This window comes from Herpailurus yagouaroundi, unplaced genomic scaffold (genome assembly GCF_014898765.1).
Source record: "Herpailurus yagouaroundi ecotype Mexico unplaced genomic scaffold, PumYag 247, whole genome shotgun sequence".
In the NCBI taxonomy this organism is placed as follows: domain Eukaryota; kingdom Metazoa; phylum Chordata; class Mammalia; order Carnivora; family Felidae; genus Herpailurus; species Herpailurus yagouaroundi.
The window spans coordinates 608,363-626,364 of NW_024412464.1; the positions used below are offsets into that span (position 1 = coordinate 608,363).

The following is an 18,002-nucleotide window of genomic DNA, read 5'->3' on the forward strand; positions in this document are numbered from 1 at the left end:
TGTAAATCTAAAATTATTCCAAAATGATGGGGCACCTGGGTGGCTCAGTCAGTTAAGCATCCGACTTCAGCTCAGGTCATGATCTCACAGTTCATGAGCTCAAGCCCCGTGTCGGGCTCTGTGCTGACAGCTCAGAGCCTGGAGCCTGTTTCAGATTCTGTGTCTCCCTCTCTCTCTCTGCCCCTCCCCCGTTCATGCTCTGTCTCTCTCTGTCTCAAAAATAAATAAACGTTAAAAAAATTTTTTTTAATTAAAAAAATAAACATAAAAAGTTTTTAAAAAATAAATAAAGTAAAATTATTCCAAAATGGTTAACAATTATATACAAAATAATTGTTAATATACCAAAATATATTTGATAGACTTTTTATATTTTTATTATATACATGTAATTTTTATCATTTTGGAAAATTAGTCCCAGCTCTTTCGCATAGAGAAATGAAGACTTATGTTCACACAAAAACCTGTACACAGATGTTTATAGCAACTTTATTTGTAATAGCCCCAAACTGGAAACCACCCAATGTCCTTTAACAGGGAATGGTTAAATAAATTGGGGTATATCCTACATGAAAAAATACTCAGCAATGGGACGCCTGGGTGGCTCAGTTGGTTAAGTATCTGATTTCGGCTCAGGTCATGATCTCATAGTTCGTGAGTTTGAGCCCCGCTCGGGCTCTGTGCTGAGAGCTCAAAGCCTGGAGCCTGCTTCAGATTCTGTCTCCCTCTCTCTCTGCTCCTCCCCCGCTCGTGCTCTGTCTCTCTCTCTCTCAAAAATAAATAAACATCAAAAAGAAAAAGAAAAAGAAATAAAAACTACTCCGCAAAAAAGAAATGAACTGTTGGTCCACACACCAACCTGGATTAATCCATAGACTTGTGTTGACTGTAAAAAGCCAGGCTCCAAAGTTTACATACTGTGGGATTCCATTTATGTAACATTCTTGAAGTGGCCAAAGTATAGAAGTGGAAAACAGATTAGTAGTTACCATCAGTTAAAAGAGAAGGTAGGTTGATCGGAAAGTAGCTGTGATTATAATAAAATGGCAGCAGGAAGGTCCTTGTGGGATGGAAATGTTCTGTATCTTGATTGTGTCAACATCAGTATCCAGATTGTGATATTCCTTTTTTTAAGATTTTATTTATTTACAAATTTTTTAAGTTTATTTCTGAGAGAGAGAGAGAGAGAGAGAGAGAGAGAGCATGAGCAGGAGAGGGGCAGAGAGAGAGGGAAACAGAGGATCCAAAGCGGGCTCCACACTGACAGCAGTGAGTCAGATGTGGGGCTCGAGCTCACAAACCCTGAGATCATGATCGGAGCGGAAGTTGGACGCTCAACCGACTGAGCCTCCCGGGCGCCCCCCAGGTTGTGAGGCTCTAGTATAGTTTTGCAACGTTACCATTGGGGAACTGGGTAAAGGGCACTCGAGAAGTCTCTGCACTGTTTCTCCCAACTGCAGTGAATCTACAAGTATCTCAAAATTTTCAAGTTTAAATCACCTTAGACTTGGGAAAGAAGAAGAGAAAACTGCTGCGTCTTCAAGATGAAATAAGAAGGGTCGGGGCGCCTGGGTGGCTCAGTCGGTTGAGCGTCCGACTTCGGCTCAGGTCACGATCTCGCGATCTCGCAGTCCGTGAGTTCGAGCCCCGCGTCGGGCTCTGGGCTGATGGCTCGGAGCCTGGAGCCTGCTTCCGATTCTGTGTCTCCCTCTCTCTCTGCCCCTCCCCCGTTCATGCTCTGTCTCTCTCTGTCCCAAAAATAAATAAACGTTAAAAAAAAAAAAAAAGAAAAGAAAAAAGAAAAAAAGAAGGGTCACGGCATTCAGACGGCCGAGCAACCTGGAGCCACCTAAAATAGACCAGTTGGATCAAGAGGATGGTCAGCGTCCCCATTTTGCATCCGTTCTCTTCCTTTCTCCAATACGGCTTCAGGAAAGTCTTCTCAGGCCCTCTCCCTCCTTTACCAAAATGGGAAAAGGCATGGAAAGCCACTAGGAGCAGTCCTAGATAATTGTTCAGACAGGGGGTACCTGCTCACAAGAGGATGTGCATCTGAAGGGAGACAAGTTGGTTAGGCTGAAAAGCGAGCCTCCAATACCGAAATTGCTGACACAGCAGACAGGGGAGGAAAGATAGTTAACATAATTGGAGGAACGGAGAGCTTCTTGGGACTCAGGAAAGTCCATCAGGCCTGTGAGCTGAGATGATCCATGAGGCCAGTTGTGCCCAGCAAGCATCAGGGTAGGAGACAGGAGGTGGCAGAATGTAAATGTTTTTAATTAAAAAAAATTTTTTTAATGTTTATTTATTTTTGAGAGAGAGAGTGTGTGTCAATGGGGGAAGGGGCAGAGAGAGAGGCCAACACAGAATCTGAAGCAGGCTTGAGGCTCTGAGCTGTCAGCACAGAGCCTGATGTGGGACTCGAACTCAAGAAGCATGAGATCATGACCTGAGCAGAAGTTGGATGCCCTACTGACTGAGCCACCTAGGCTCCCCCAGAATGTAAACTTCAGAGTGGCATTTCAATATTGGATGGGAATGATTAGGAGCGGAGAGAACTGGGGTTTGAATAATAAAATATATTCATTTTGCCTAGAATCTTTTATTTCCTCCCCCTACCCACACTCCGTTTTCCCGGACAAAGCACTGCCCATCCCGCTCTAAGTAGTGGGACTGAACTCGAACAGCCAACTTGCTAAAAATGATTGGCCTGGGTGTGATGGCATGATCCAAGCCTGGCCAATCATGCTACTTTTCTTCTTGGGCTCCCTACAGTAAGTTCAAGGTAATTCAATAGCGAGAGGCAAAGCCTGTGTTGGGGCTCCAGGATTTCCGACTCCAAAGCTAGTTTCTTTCCCATTTTCCACCCTGTTCTCTGGGAGCACAAGGATTTCTCTCAGCAAGGCTCATCTGCTCAGATAAAACTTTATGGTACTCAGACATCCCGGTTGCTCTGAGCTTCAAAACCACGGGGGGCCCTGGTAGCCTGTTGTGCCGTAGCCAGATGGGCATGAGACCCTGGGAAAGTTACTTTACCTCCCTGAACCTCAGTTTCCCCATCTTCCATTTGAGTTAATAACGGTAAGGATCTCCCAGGGGTGTCTTGTGAATTAAGTGAGACAATCAGCGGAAGGTGCTTAGCACATAGCGAGTGCTCTGGCAGAGCTCAGTGAGCAAACTCTGGTCATTACGAAAGAGAAACCCAGGGCCAGACATCTGTCACCATGTCAGCTGTCTGACGTCCCTAATCCCCCAGGCTCTGACCTTCTCCCTCTTCCCAAGCTCAGCCCTGTCCAGGCTATTCTTGTCTAAACTTTCCCAAATGTCACTCTTTGGGTTTTTTCTTCTTTATGCTCTGTGTCTTTATCTAGGTGACATTTTTCCCCCTCCACAGGGACTTTTGTGAGAACAGGAGTAGAAACAACAAAAGGGCCTCTGGTCAGGCTCCCCCCAAAGAGCAGGAGGATATTGTGACCTAGAGACACCCGGAGGGAGTCCCGAGGGAGTGGAGGGGGAGAGGAGGGGGAGGTTGAGCTGAGGGAGTGCTGGGGGCAGTTCTGCAACTAAGCCAAAGGGCAGGCCTCCCTCTCTAGAAAAAACTCCACTGACAGAATCTCAAGGATGATGAGTCAGGGAAATCCAGCTCTGGAATCCTTCACAGACCCTGTTCCGCATGGGAACTTGGGGAGCAGATTAAAACACCTTCTAGCACTTTCTGTCCATATGTGACTATGCTGGCTGGCTCGGTCAGGTCAATCCTAAGCGTCCCCAGGCTGGGTGGCGAGATCAAGACACGGAGCTGGCCCCACCACAGGCAGGCCGTCCCAAGGCTGCAGGCCCCTCGGTTGTGTGTGAGAGGGGTGAGGAGCGTCTCCACGGCACCAGGTGCCTGTAGTACATCAATGAGAGCTTCAGGGAGGGTCGAATGAATGACAGAGAGAAAACGAAGAGCGGGACCTGCTGAGAGGAGGTGTATGTCAAGGGCAGGAGAGGGCTCCGTTCGCAAACACCTCCCTCGGGTCTGCCGGCTCACCACCGCCCAGGCTCTGGAAACTGGCCATGCTCGGGCATGGGCCCCAGCGTGCTCCTGGGTTACCCCTCACTCTTGGATTCAGCCCATTGGATCCAAGAAGAACGCCTGACTGGAGGTAGCCAGTCTGATTCTTTCTTCCGGGAATCGGCGCTCCTTACCTGTGAGAATGGCAGGTGAGGGGCAGACAGGGCCATCGCTGGTGGGAGGGTCCAGGGCACGGGGCCAGTCCGAAGCCGCTCTCGACGCTGTTCTCCCAAGGCCCATGCTGTTAGCTGGGAGCCCCAGGACTCCCCAGTTCACCCCCATTTATGGCTTGAGCTGGCAAGAGTCCACTTATGTGCTTGCAAACAGAGGAACCTGCTGCTTAGGCCCACACATGGTCACAGGCCGGCCTGTGTGCCGCTGTCATCCACATGTGAGGGGCTTGGAGCCACGGGCCACCGGCCGTGGGCTTCCCCCCCACCCCGCAACACCAGGGCAGCGGAGAGAAGGCAGGCCAGCCAGGCCTTCTGGATGGGGCGACGAGCTCAGGGGAAGGAGCGCTGGGTTGGAATCAGGAAGCCCACCTTTGAGGCTTGGCTCAGCATTCAGCTTCCGTGTGTGACCCTGGACCCTTGTCACTGCGTCTCTCGGCCTTTTGATCTTTTATCCTTTTCTACCTCCGTCTCTCCGATGCCAGAGTTCTTGGACATCTTTGTCTTGCTTTCTTTTTGAAGTTAATTTCTTTTGAGAGTGGGGAGGGGCAGAGAGAGCGGGGGAGAGAATCCCAAGCGGGCTCCGCGCTGTCCGTGGGGGGCCCGATGCAGGGCTTGATCTCACAGACCGTGAGATGGTGACGGAAGCCAAAACCAAGAGTCGGATGCTTAACCGGCTGAGCCAGCCAAGTGCCCCTTGGGCATCTTTTTTTAGTCGCCCCTTCAAACTGGTCCCTCCCCTTTCCTTCCATTCTGCCCTAACATAGGCACACACACACACACACACACACACACACACACACTCACACTCACACATTCCCACACTCTCTGTCCATTGTGCACATATGGGCTTGCATGCCTTCTTTCTTTGTCTTTCCGTCCTTCTCTGTCCCTTGTAAGATGCCTTGAACTCGATGTGCCTTTGCAGCGTATGGTGGGAGGCAGGGGCCGTATCAGTCAGAGTAGGTGAGCTGATGCCGTGGCACCAAAGGCCTCCCAAGCCTCAGGGGGCTTCTTCCTCCGGCTCACTGTCCGCGGTGAGCCCACTGGAGGCCCAGCTTCTTCTAGTCGCTCTACCCCAAGGCCTGGGGATGACAGAACAGTCACTGCCTGGGGAACGGCCCACTCTTTGGCCAGTGGGTTTTGGTGACGGCAGGAAAGAGGAACGTGGCTGTCCAGAAACAGACCCAGAGTCAGTGGTGCAAGTGCCAACAGCTAATTTCCGGGGGGGGGGGGGGCACGGGGGACACTGGTATGGAGCGGGAGAATGCCTCAGGGAAAGGAAAGCAGCTAATAAGGGATGTGGATTAAGCCAGCCACCGCTGTGGGTGAATGCGGTTCGTCCCCTGGGAAATCCCGGGGAAACGGTGAGGAACCCATGCGCCAGGGTGAGCCCGCCTCAGGGGTGAGAGAGCTGGGGTATTTATATCTCAACCCCCCCCCCCCCAGTCGCTGGCCCGGGTTGACAGGGGTGAGGTGTGTATTTCCCTGGCACTCCCAGCCTGGGGTGCGCGCGGGCAGAGCCGTGTTTTGTGGTCTAGACAAAGCCCTTGGGAACAGAGACGCAGACACTGGGGGGACTAAGTCATCAGGATGCTCCAAGAGCTGTGGGCGGGGCGCCGACCGGCTCTGCCTTGACCGCCAGTCACGCATGAGCTCTTTAGTTTGCCCCTAAAGTGATACCGTCACTTCCACTCACGTGCCAGTGGCCAAATAGAGTCACACGGTCATGCAGACCCTCAACGGCACAGAGGATCTAGTCCCGCCAGGTACCTAGACGGAGAGAACGCCAGAATATTTGTGACAACGACGGGGACCCAGTCTGGACTCTTGCTGCTGGTGCAGAAGCAGCCAGACTGAATCTGCCGTGAGACACCAAAGGTCATGTCCACGGGCCACAGGTGGTCTCCTGCTGGAACGCTTGCAGCCTGTCTCCTCCCCCACCCCTCCCTGTGGTCCATTTTGGGTTTCCTCTCCCTGTTCTCTCCCCCTCTCCTCTCAGCAAAGTCATTTCCGGGTTGCCCCTCAGCCCTCCCCTCACAGGTGCCCCAGGGGGGGTTCCTTAGCTGTTCCCATCCACCTCGAAGTTCAAATAAGCAAACACTTTGCGGCTTGCAAACTGCACAGGCAGCCAGTCTTTCTTCTCCTCACCTCACGTGAAGGACACCGTCTTCAGCTCAACAGATGTGGAAACTGAGGCACAGAGGAAGTAGATGGCCTGCTTAAGAATACACAGTTCATGGCAGTCTAGTTGAAAAGGTCCTCGTCCAGGAAATTTTGGAAGGTTCCTGTCTCCTAATCTGGTGCTCAACCTTCCCTCTTATGTGGCTTTTTAAAGGTCAGCTTCTGGGGCACCTGGGAGGCTCAGTTGGTTGGGTGGCCGACTTCGGCTCAGGCCATGATTTCACGGTTCGTGAGTTTGAGCCCCACATCGGGCTGTGTGCTGACAGCTCAGAGCCTGGAGCCTGCTTCGGATTCTGTGTGTGTTTCTCTCTCTGCCCCTCCCCTGCTTTCTGTCCCTCAAAAAAAAAAAAAAAAAAAAAAAAAGAAGGAATAAACATTTAAAAAATTAAAAAAAAAAAAAGGTCAACACCTGACTCCACCCACCATCTAGGGCCACAAGGGCCACCTCCTTCTCGCCATCCTAACTGGCCGGCACCCTATCATTCTGTTATTTCACAAGTGCGTGTCCCTGAATGTGTTCTTCTGTCTTCCTTGAAAGCCCTTTTCTGTCTTCAGCAGCCAGCGGGCACCCGGAAGCTGTCCACCTCCCTCGAGCATAAGAGCTCCTGGGTCTCCTCCCTGCAGACTAGACTTGCTGGCAGGTGGATTCCTCCCACCTGTGGCTACAGCCACTCAGATGCCAGTTCTGTGGCTCACGGCCCAAAGGGCAGCCCAAACCTCCCTCTTTTCATCAGCCAGTCCATTGGTTCAATTCCCCACACCAGTGAAGCTCTCAGCCAGCCCAAGGATCCAGAGCTGGCCCGTTCACCCCACTCCCTCTCCTGGGAGGGCAGCCACTAGAATCTTCTGCCTAAATCACCCCCCTCGGCTCTTCTCTAAACAGCCCATGGCACTGGTTTGGGCTTCCTTGCACTGGGTCCAGCCTGAATTCTTCACCCCCCTCTCAAGGCTCCAGACCTCCGACAGTCATGGCAAGGGGACAGGAGAGGGCGGAGGGCAGGCCTGAGTAAAACCTCGAGAGTCAAGAAGGAATTGGGTATCTCGCTGCCATTGTGGTTCCGGCAGGAGACCACATGTGGCCAGCGGACAGGTGGAATAAAGCCTTTGCCTTCTAGGTCCCTAAGTACGTTAGAACCTGGGGCGTCTGTGGCCCACACTTAGCCCGCACTCGCTCCTTTCGTCCCAACACACAATCCCATTTTATGGATGAGATAACAGAGGATGAAGTAGGCAGATTGAAATCAGAGGGGAGTTGTGTTCATTTATTCTTGAAGAATATTGACTGAGTGCTTATTATGTGCCAGTCGCTGTTCCAGGCACTAGGGATAGACAGACACGGGAAGGAGACAGATAAAAAGTATGTCAACAAAGAAACACGTATAGTAGAGTGTCGAGTCATGACAACTGCCCTGGAGGGAAACAGAGCAGAGCCAGGAGGTGCAGGGAGACGGCACCATCCCGGAAGGAGGGTTTCTCTGTCCAAGGAGGCAGTATTTGATTGGAAACCTGGACAGAGCGGGAAAGAGCATCATGCAAAGCTTGGCAAGAACACTCCAGAAGGAGGGAACGATGCCTAGTGAAGAAGGCACAGAGGTAGAATGAGCTCGGAGGATCTCGGGAGCAGCAAGAAGGCTGGTGTGGCCGGAGCAGAGTGACAGGAAGGGACAGAGGCAGGTGGGCTGGAGATCACGCAGGGCCTTGTATTGGTCAGGGGGACCCAGCTGCTGTGACAGCCACCCAAGCTCTAATGGCTTAACACGTAGAGGTTTGTTTTTCTGCTCATGTAATTGTTCTGTTAGTGTCATAAGACACTATGACACAGGGCACAGGGCTCTTGTTCCACATACCAAGGACCCAGGCACCCTCCAACTTGGGGCTCTTTCATCTCCTCAGAATCCTCGGTGGATCCCCCACGTCTAGCTGGCCGATGAGAAATGCTAGGGGAGAGGCCACGCCCCTGCCCTCCCCGCCCCACCTCCACCCGTGCAAGGAGGCTGAGGCACATTGCAGGGGTGAGTCCAGGACCCAGAGGAGAATGTAGGTTTTGGTGAGCACTGGTGGCCTCCGCCGTGAGCCTCGGTGAGGCACTTGGATTTCATTCTACAAGTGGTGAGTAGCTGTCAGGAGATTGAGAAGAGATGAGGGAAACCATCCAGTTTGTGTTTGAAAGGCTCACTCTGGATGCAGGGAAGGAGGGGCGCTGGAGTAAAGAATCAGCCGGAGTCACCTGGCTAGTTCAGTGCTACAGCTGGAATTTGAACTCCACCAGGCTGGCTCCGGAGGCCTTGGGCTTCGCCCCTGGGTCTGCTGCCTCCCGAAGCACGTCGTGCAGCTGTCAGCTCTTACATGGTTGCAGTAGCCAACCTGCCCACCTGTCTTTCCTGAAAACAGTTCACATGGGAGGTAGAGGACAGGTTTCAGGTAAGTCAGGCCTGGGGTCGAACCCTGGCTCTCTCTGCCCTTAGCAACTACAGGGCCTCTGCCTCGTTCAGCCTCAGTTTCCCAAAGAATGTAGCTCATAGGGTGATTGTGGCCATGAAGTGACGCACTGTGTATGTAGTGTGGCACTGGGGCATAGCGGCTCTGTGCTAGGGGCTCCAGGGACAGTCTTCTAGGTATGCTTCTAGAAGCCTTGGGAAGAGCATCCCTGATCCCCAGTGTTAGGCTTTCCTTTTCCTGGAAGCCTGGGATCCTGTCCTCTGGGCTTAAGGCTTTGCCTCCTACGACCATGCAGAATCCACTGACAGAGGTGGCTACAGTCCAAAGTCCCTGTCAATTCTCTCCAGGGGAAGAGCTTCAGCAAACCCTCCTCAGAAGGCTGCTTGAGCCAGTCTGCAGGGAAGGGAGTGCCCACAAGGGGAAAAGTGGCCCTTAAATCAGGACCAGAGATCCACTTTCCCTCCTGGGCAATTCTGCCTGCTCTCACTCCAGAATTCTCTCACATTCTTTCAATCCATTCCAGGAAGAAGAAGTTGGCCAAACTCTGCTTCCCCCGAGCTCTCGGTGGGATCTCACAGGCTAGGACCTCGCCAGTATGAAGATCTGGGAGTGAGGCCTTGGCACCGACATCTGAATCTCTGAGCACCGAAACTCTGAGCTTTTTTCTTTTCTTTTCTTTTTTAATGTGTATTTATTTTTGAGAGAGAGGGAAACAGAGCACGAGCAGGGGAGGGGTAGAGAGAGAGACACAGAATCCGAAGCAGGCTCCAGGCTCCGAGCCGTCCGGACACAAATCCTGACACGGGGCTCGAACTCAAGAGCCATGAGATCATGACATGAGCTGAAGTCGGATGTGGAACCGACTGAGCCACCCGGGCGCCCCCAAAACTTTGAGCTTCTCTGATGCATGATGTTCGCAATGATTCAAAGGAGGAAAGCTCCAAGAAGATTCTAAAAAGCTCCGACCTAAACCTCCTCCTGGCTGAGCACATTTTGACATGTTGAATAGTGACAGGTGGAAGGAAGAGGGATTCTGACAAGTCTGGGCAGGAGATAAAGCCTGAGGGTGCAGGCTGAGGCGGGAGAGTGTCTGGGGCTGTTCACTGGCCACATTAAGGGGCTGGAGCTAGAGAGCCACAGGAAGGAACTGGGGAGGGCCAAGCAGGAGCATTGAAGAAAACCTGCCAGAACGTTCCCTCAGGACATGCGGAGCTAACAGTTGTGATCTAACAGACAAGTGTGGCTTCAGGGTGGAGAGAAGGACTGGAAGGCCAAGGAGAAGACAAGAGAGAAAGGGAAAGAGGACAGAAGGGGTTTAAAAAAAACCTTGAAAGATAACGGAATTTCAGAGTCCACCGAAAATCTCTCCCACTGCACAACACCAGAAATGGGGGGGGCGGGGTGCAAAATACAACAAACACTCCGAAAGATATCTTTCGGGGCGCCTGAGTGGGTCCGTCAGCTAAGCGTCCGACTTCGGCTCATGTCATGATCTCACAGTTCGTGGTTTCGAGCCCCACATCGGGCTCTGTGCTGACAGCCCAGAGCCTGGAGCCTGCTTCACATTCTGTGCCTTCCTCCCTCTCTGCCCCTCCCCCACTCATGCTCTGTCTCTCTCAAAAATAAAAAATAAAAACATTTTTGAAATTAAAAAAAAAAAAAGCACTGAATTCACAGACAGGTGAGGGCAATCCTCAGGGCCCCCAAATGAAGAGCGAGTAGGAAATAAAGATGCTAAGATGACTGTAGATAGTAGCTGCCCCAGGACATTAGCCCAGCTCCCTAACATAGGGTCTTAAGGTTTTTTTTTTTTGTTTTTTTGTTTTTTTTTTTAATTTTTTTTCAACGTTTTTTATTTATTTTTGTGACAGAGAGAGACAGAGCATGAACGGGGGAGGGGCAGAGAGAGAGGGAGACACAGAATCGGAAACAGGCTCCAGGCTCTGAGCCATCAGCCCAGAGCCCGACGCGGGGCTCGAACTCACGGACCGCGAGATCGTGACCTGGCTGAAGTCGGACGCTTAACTGACTGTGCCACCCAGGCGCCCCGGGTCTTAAGTTTTAAGATCCACATGGCACTTAAGCAAGGTGGGAAATTGGAATTGAGATTCCAGCGTAAAACCGAAATCTTTTTCATCTGGAATGACCTGGAATGAGGCTGGTGGCCTCACCAGCAAAGAGAGACTGAAGGAAACATAGCCGTCTTGGCCTGGGCTCTCAGTTGAAAAAAAAAAGCGAATCTTTCCTGAGAATTTGGGAATCATAGACTCTTTTCTTCTGCAGGTTGGGGTTCAAATGTACACTGCTTATGTGATTTGGAAAACCACAAACCAGGAAGTTTTTTCTTAAAGTCAAGCCAGCTTAGTAGTACCTTGGGGAGCCAACGTTAATCCTCTTGGGAGCCGACGCTCTTAAGCGAGACCTCCCAGAATTCCCACAGATAAGGACAGCCCACGTGGACATGAGGGCACAACCTGTAACTCCAAGGTACATAAGAAAGCGAGCCACAATGAGTGAGAATCAGCAGCTAAAACAAACAGCAGAATTAGACCTCCAGATGACCTCAGATATTGGAATTATCAAATTCGGACCAAAAACCAGCAGGTTTGAATTATTTAGAGAAAAATACTAAAAAAGATACAAAGCTTTTACGCAAACGTGATTTTGTGCCAGCTTCCCAAAACCTCTTTGGGATAGGAAGGGGAAGTTGCATTTGCTCCAGTGTTGGATAAAGACTCAGAACAGAGGCCAGGAGATCTGCTTGGGATCACACATCAGTAACGAGCAGCATCAGAACGTGAAATCCATGGTCGCCTGCCTGCAAACCCGATGCTGATTTCTTGTAAGTCCCCTTATTCTCAATTACATTCTCGAGGGCCGCTTGGACGGGGGGTGGCTTAGCAGTGGCGAAGCAGTCAAGGATCAGTACAGGGAAAAGCAACAGGGATGCATGCCACTGTCCTTCGCTCTGACCGTCTGGAACATTGGGTGCACTCCGTGACCCGTGGAGCCTGGAAACTCCATCCTACTTACCCTAGGAGGTCTGTGTTAGGGTGAGGGAAGAGGTGGAAGAAAGAGTAAGGGAGAAAGAAAAGGAGGGGGAGGAAGAACAAGGGAGGAGAGACACAGATAATGCAAAAAAGCATAATCACGGGGCACCTAGGTGGCTCAGTCAGTTAAGCATCTGACTCTTGATTTCAGCGCAAGTCATGATCTCACAGTTCGTGAGTTCGAGCCCCACGTTGGGCTCTGTGCTGACAGTGTGGAGCCTGCTTGGGACATCTCTTCTCCCTCTGTCTGCCCCTCCTCTGCTCATGCTCTTTCTCTCTCTCTCTCTCTCTCTCTCTCTCTCTGCTCCCCTGCTTACTTGCTCTCTGTCTCTCAAAATAAATAAAATAAACATTAAACAACAACAAAAGAGCATAATCGCATAAAAGGACTGTCCAAAGGAAAAAGCAAACCTTTGGGTTGACAGTTTTCAAAGATCCAGGCTCTGCTAAGTGATCCATTAAATTTTATATCCCCCTCCTCCCTCAATGATAACGTTGTATCTCAGCACATGAGAGCCTCTCTAGGGACCACATTAACCCGCCTCCCTTGCAGTCAGATGTGACCTTGGGGCTAAGTGTTCACGAATAGAATGTGAGCAAAGAGAGGGGCTCCATTCCAGGCTGGAGCCATAAGACAGAGGCGTGCCTCCAAGAAAACCCGGCCTTGATTCTAGACCCCAGGGCTGTGGGTCCACAGAATGACACAACAGAAGGAATCTGGGCCCCTGTACGTGTGTGTGAACGGAGTTGCCCGCTAACCTGGGATGTTACAGGAGAAGGAATTGAACTTGTATCTTCTGAGCTGTTGGGGCTCTTTGTTACAGCAGCCTGGCTTTACCTTACCACACCAAGAAAAACACGCCCTGATACTGCTGTGAACAGGTGACAGAGCATCAGAAGCACACATGTCGCATGATGCAAAGCTCTGTAAAATTCTGACACGAACCAAAAGTCCGTGCCGATGGCTGGAAGAATCGGCAGAGATGATGCCCCTGAAGTGTCATCGTCACCTGGGTGATGCTGCGAGGCTCACGGTTTTTCTTAGTTTGGGTTTTTTTTCTTGATTTTCTAAATACTATTTCACCACCCGTGGAACTTTGACTTTTGTCTCGCAACTTACAGTACCAATTCCATGGACTTCTGCCACCTCTCATGTTTCTTACCATCGTGAGGCATATTTTTCCCTCTGAGTATTCAAGAGGGCAAATGCTCTTTCTGGGGGTTCCCCTGGCTGCACAGACAGAGGGAAATGTCCGGGGCAGGAGGAGCCCAGCCGGCCTGGGCAGGCAGTGAGGAGTGGGTCTGCTCACCTGGCCCTTTCCACCCCGGGCTCTCTGCCCCTGCTGGACTGGGGCCTCCGGCTGGGTCCCTGGGGGCGTCTTCAGCAGTTACTTTCCTTCTGAAACCAGAAGCGCCTGGTGGGTAGACAGTAAGCCCTCCCCCTCCCCCACCCATCCACATCCTGAGCAGAAGGGGCAGGAGTGACCCCCACCCAGGGAGGCCCGAGGGTGCTTCATGCAAATCACGCCAGCCCCCATCCCGGGGGAGACTTCGAAAGCCTTGCCCCTGTCCCCACTGTGCTTGGGACACAGTGTCCGGGGCCTGATAGCCCTTTCAGGAAACAGGGCAGGTCAGAGCGGGAAGGGCCTTCCAACACTCCTTGGTCCAACCCCTTCAATTTACAAAATGGGAAACTGAGGCCCAGAGAAAGGGAGTGACTTCCAGGCAGGGTTTAAGTCTCAGCTCCTCAGCAAGAACATTTTTTACCAAACCCCGCTAGCTCTGTACAGATTTGTGTTGGTGGCCTCTTATCCATGGCATGTATTTTGCATCCAGAAAACAAACCACACGCAAATATCCCACCCATTCTCACTGAAAATACACACAGTCCCTCTAAACGCTGACCCTGAGCTCATTAAAACCAAGATGCTCTGGCTCTTGGGAAGGAAGATCGACCCCCACCGCCCCGACACATACACACACACCCCACCCCTGGCGTAGCAGAGGCAGACTCCTGCAGGGATGGCCCCGGGATCCCTGGGGTGGGGGGGGTGCTGAATGTGCCCCCCACAGCACACAGGAGGAGGCCCTACAGCTAGAAGCCGCTGCCCTGGATTCTGGCCCCATCGATACCTGTTTGCTGTGTGGCTATGGGGCCCTCACGTGCCCTCTCTGAGCCTCAGTGTTGCAGGTGAAAAGTCTCAGCGCGGGGGTGGTCCTGATGACATTCTGGGATCGGAATGGCTGAGGAAAGAAACTTTGTTAGGTCCTCAAGTGGGCAAGCAGGACTCTGCTCCCAGACCGGCCCAGCCCAGGAGGGCGCAGAGAGAAGAGCCAGCTTTTGGGTGGGAAGAGGGAAGAGAGGGTCCCAGCTGCCCTGTGCAGGGGCTCTGAGGTGGTTACGTGGCAGGGACAGAAGCAGCTCGTTGGGCGTGGTCCGATAGCACCTTGCATGGTCCTGCCTGGGACTGAGCGGGTCCTCATACAGGGAGGCTCATCCAGCCCTCCCTTCCTCCCTCCCCAGTGCCAGCCAGCAACCCCGTGGCGGGGAGGCCTTCCCTGACTCTGCACCGCCTGTTCCCAGGACGGGGCTCCTGCTGCCTTCTTCGGTGTGGACAATTAACAACTTCTCATCACACAGCAATGCCCACCCCCAACCCCATGTGCTTCTGATGCAGCCCAGGAGTTACAAGTTCTCAGGACTAGTCTTCTGATTCCTCTCCGTGAGTAAATGCACTCACGTGATCACAGCAGCCAAGCCCAAGGCCCGTGCCATGGTTCCCCTGGGGGGCGGGGGAGGGACCTCGTGTCACCCACAGGAGCACGGGAGGGGGCCTCCTGGGAACCGCCAGGTCTGAACAAGAGGATGATCGGAGTTTCTGGCTTTGGTTCTGTTTCTGCCTGCCTTGCGTTCAGCCGTGGCAGCCTGCTCCCCGAAGCCCCGCGGGCTGACTCAGAGGCCAACCGCCTCTCTAACCGCGGGCTTCTTCAGTTCCAGGCCGCCCCCCACCTGCCCGGGCCCGGGCCCTCCCAGCTGGCCTCCACCCCCTCGCCCTCCCCCACTCCTGTCCAATCTCCGCAAGGAAACCTCCTCCCAGCTTTGATTCTGGCTTCTCTTCCCCAAAGCCTCATCGTGCTCTGCTGCTTCTCTCCCCCCCCCCCCCCCCCAGAGAGTAGTTTCTTTAATCCTCTCTGCCAGGAGGCCTCTTTTCTTCCCTGCTCTGAGATCCTCTTCTACCCCTGCTTTTCCTCCTGCTCCTTCTCCCCTTTCTCTGCCTCCTCCACCTCCCCTTCCTCCAGAAAGCCCTCCTTGCTTAATTGGGAAGGGAGAAAGAACATCCCTGAGTCATCTGTAATTGTCCAGCACCATCTCGTCTTCTCTGCCAGATGCTGCAAGTGGCTGGGGCCAGAGAGGCAGGCAGGGGGCCCCGCCCACACTCACTGCCACCCGGTACACGGCTTCCTTTTTGGAATTAGTCAGGCTCTTTCTAAAGTTCATACAGAAAAATAACCAAGCGAGAATACGCAGAGATCTTCTAAAAAAGAACCGTGAGGGGGCCTAGACCTACCAACTATTTAAAATAGTATAAAGCTATGGTGATTAAAACAACACGAATAGACAGACAGATCAAGGGAACAGAAAAGAAAACTCTAGAACGAAAACAAATAGTAACAGCAATTTGGTCTCTGGTGAAGATGGTGTCTCAGATCATTGGGGATAAGACGGGTTATTTATTCAACGGCGTGGAACAAATGGACAACGGAGCTGGGTGCCTGTCTCACACCTTGTACCACAATAAATCTCAGATGCATTAAAGGCATAAACATAAAAATATGGAATCCGTAAGATACTGTTAAAACATACTTTCAATGAGTTTGGAGGAAGGAAAACCTTTTATTTATTTATTTTGATTTATTATTTTTGAGAGAGAGAGAGAGTGCAGGGGAGGGGCAGAGAGAGGAAGGGACAGAGGATCCAAAGCAGGCTCCGTGCTGACAGCGGCAAGCCCAACGAGGGGCTCAAACTCATGAACTATGAGATCATGACCTGGGCCAAAATTGGATGATCAACTGACTGAGCCACCCAGGCCTCCCAGAATGCCTTTTAAAATACATTACAAAACCTAGGGGTGCCTGGGAGGCTCAGTCGGTTAAGCTTCCGACTTCAGCTCAGGTCATGATCTCACGATTTGTGAGTTCGAGCCCCACGTTGGGCTCTGTGCTGACAGCTCGGAGCCTGGAGCTGCTTCAGATTCTGTGTCTCCCTCTCTCTCTCTCTCTCTGCCCCTCCCCTGCTCGCACTCTGTCTCTCTGTCTCTCAAAAATAAATAATAGACGTTAAAAAACTTTTTTTAAATAAATAAAATAAAGTACATTACAAAACCTAGAAACCATAAAGAAAAGGTTTATAAATCTGACTACATAAAAGCCAACATTTCATCCATGGAAAAAAAAATCCCATAAGTAAACCACAAACTGGCATCTCTTAGCACAGGCAAAGGGATTGTGTTCTTAATATGTAAAGATTCCTCCAAATCCAAGAAAAATGAACAACAATCCAGATGCAAAACTAGCAAGTAAAGAATATAAATGGTTCACAAAGAAGGAAGAACAAATAGTTCTCAGACACATGAAAAGAGGCTCAACTTCATTCATAAAAGAAATGCAAATTAGCCTACAAGGAGACAGCATTTTTTTTTTCACCTAGCAAATCAGCAAAGATAAAATATATTTGCCAACACATTTTTGTATATTGCTGGTGAGGGTGTAAATTGGTGCAATCTCTAAAAGAGGCCGTTTGACCATCAAAATTAAAAATTCATATGCCTTCTGACCCAGGAATTCTACCCCTAGATATTTATCCCAGAGATTAAGAACAGAAGTGCATTTTTGTAGGGCTAATGTATTGATGCACCTCTCCTAAAACAAGAAATTGGAAAATGGCCTGAATGTCTACAGAGAAGGTTAATTAAATGAATCAGCCTTAAGATAGAATACCAGCAACCATTTAAAAAATGTAGCTACTCTCAGGGCGCCTGGCTGGCTCAGTTGGAAAAGCATGAAACTCTTGATCTTGGGGTCATGAGTTTGAGCCCCATGTTGGGTGTAGAGATTACTTAAATAAAACTTTTAAAAAAATGTTTTTAATGTAGCTACTCTTAAAAAAAATGTAGCTACTCTCTATGTGCTGACATGGAAAGATCTTCAAGTAAAGCGGAAAAATCGAGGGGCAAAAGAGTGTGGGTAGCACGTTACCTTTTCGGGAAGAACAAAAGTCATCTGCCTTTATCGACATAGACGGTCTCTGGAAGGATTTGTAAGGGAGTGGAGCGGTGGTTGCCTGTGGGGTGGGACTGAGTATGGGAAGTCACAGAGGCACTTTTCATGGGATACCCTTTTGTAAGTTCTGGATTTTGCTTTGATTCTACCCAATAAAATCGTTAAAACAAAACAAAACAAAATAAAGCAGTTCGGGGGCACCTGGGTGTCTCCATCAGTTAAGCATCAGCTCAGGTCGCGATCTCGCGGTCTGTGAGTTCGAGCCCCGAGTGGGGCTCTGTGCTGACAGCTCAGAGCCTGGAACCTGCTTTGGATTCTGTGTTTCCCCTCTCTCTCTGCCCTTCCCCCACTCCTCCTCCTCCTCTCTCTCTCTCTCTCTCTGTCAAAAATAAACATTAAAACATTTTTGAAAATAAAAATAAAAGCAGAACAGTTCTTTCTACAGTCTAAGTGAGCTTTCCTGTCATGGTTGACCCTTGTTTCTTGTGGGTCATGTGTTGTTCTTCTTGTCTCAAAGCCCACCCTGGGAGACCATTCCCATCCCTCTCCAAAAACTTAAAAAAAAAAAAAAAAAAAAAAGGCAGGCATTTCCCACGGGACCCTACCCCCACCCCTGCACCCTCATAGCAGGTACATGAAGCCCTACTCCACTGGAGACAAATGAAAAAGTCTAGCTGTCCCCACCCTGTCCCCCATCCCCAGCAATTTCCATACACTCAGCTGTTTCAACATATGGGCAACATGAAGGCCTGGACAGCACTTCAGATTAGATTCCTGTGTGTGTGTGTGTGTGTGTGTGTGTGTGTGTGTGTGTGTGTGTGT

The 18,002-nt window shown here is 50.9% G+C and overlaps 2 long non-coding RNA genes across 6 annotated transcripts in view; both read right to left on the minus strand.

The window, feature by feature from the left end:
- Positions 1-2,699: 2,699 nt before the first annotated feature.
- LOC121020153 (uncharacterized) lies at positions 2,700-4,802 on the minus strand. Its single transcript, XR_005785982.1, has 2 exons — positions 4,192-4,802; positions 2,700-3,957 (listed from the first exon to the last, which is right to left on the minus strand). It is a non-coding gene; the product is annotated as an uncharacterized LOC121020153 (long non-coding RNA).
- Positions 4,803-6,690: 1,888 nt separating this feature from the next.
- Positions 6,691-18,002, minus strand: part of LOC121020146 (uncharacterized) — a 53,746-nt gene continuing 42,434 nt past the window's right edge. For 4 of the 5 annotated variants that reach the window (XR_005785978.1, XR_005785974.1, XR_005785976.1 and 1 more), the window contains 3 exons: positions 14,034-14,144; positions 13,211-13,299; positions 6,691-6,740 (listed from right to left, as the gene is read on the minus strand). This is a non-coding gene — a long non-coding RNA (uncharacterized LOC121020146). The remainder of the gene's footprint in view (positions 6,741-13,210; positions 13,300-14,033; positions 14,145-18,002) is intronic. The other variant, XR_005785977.1, reaches the window with a different exon arrangement.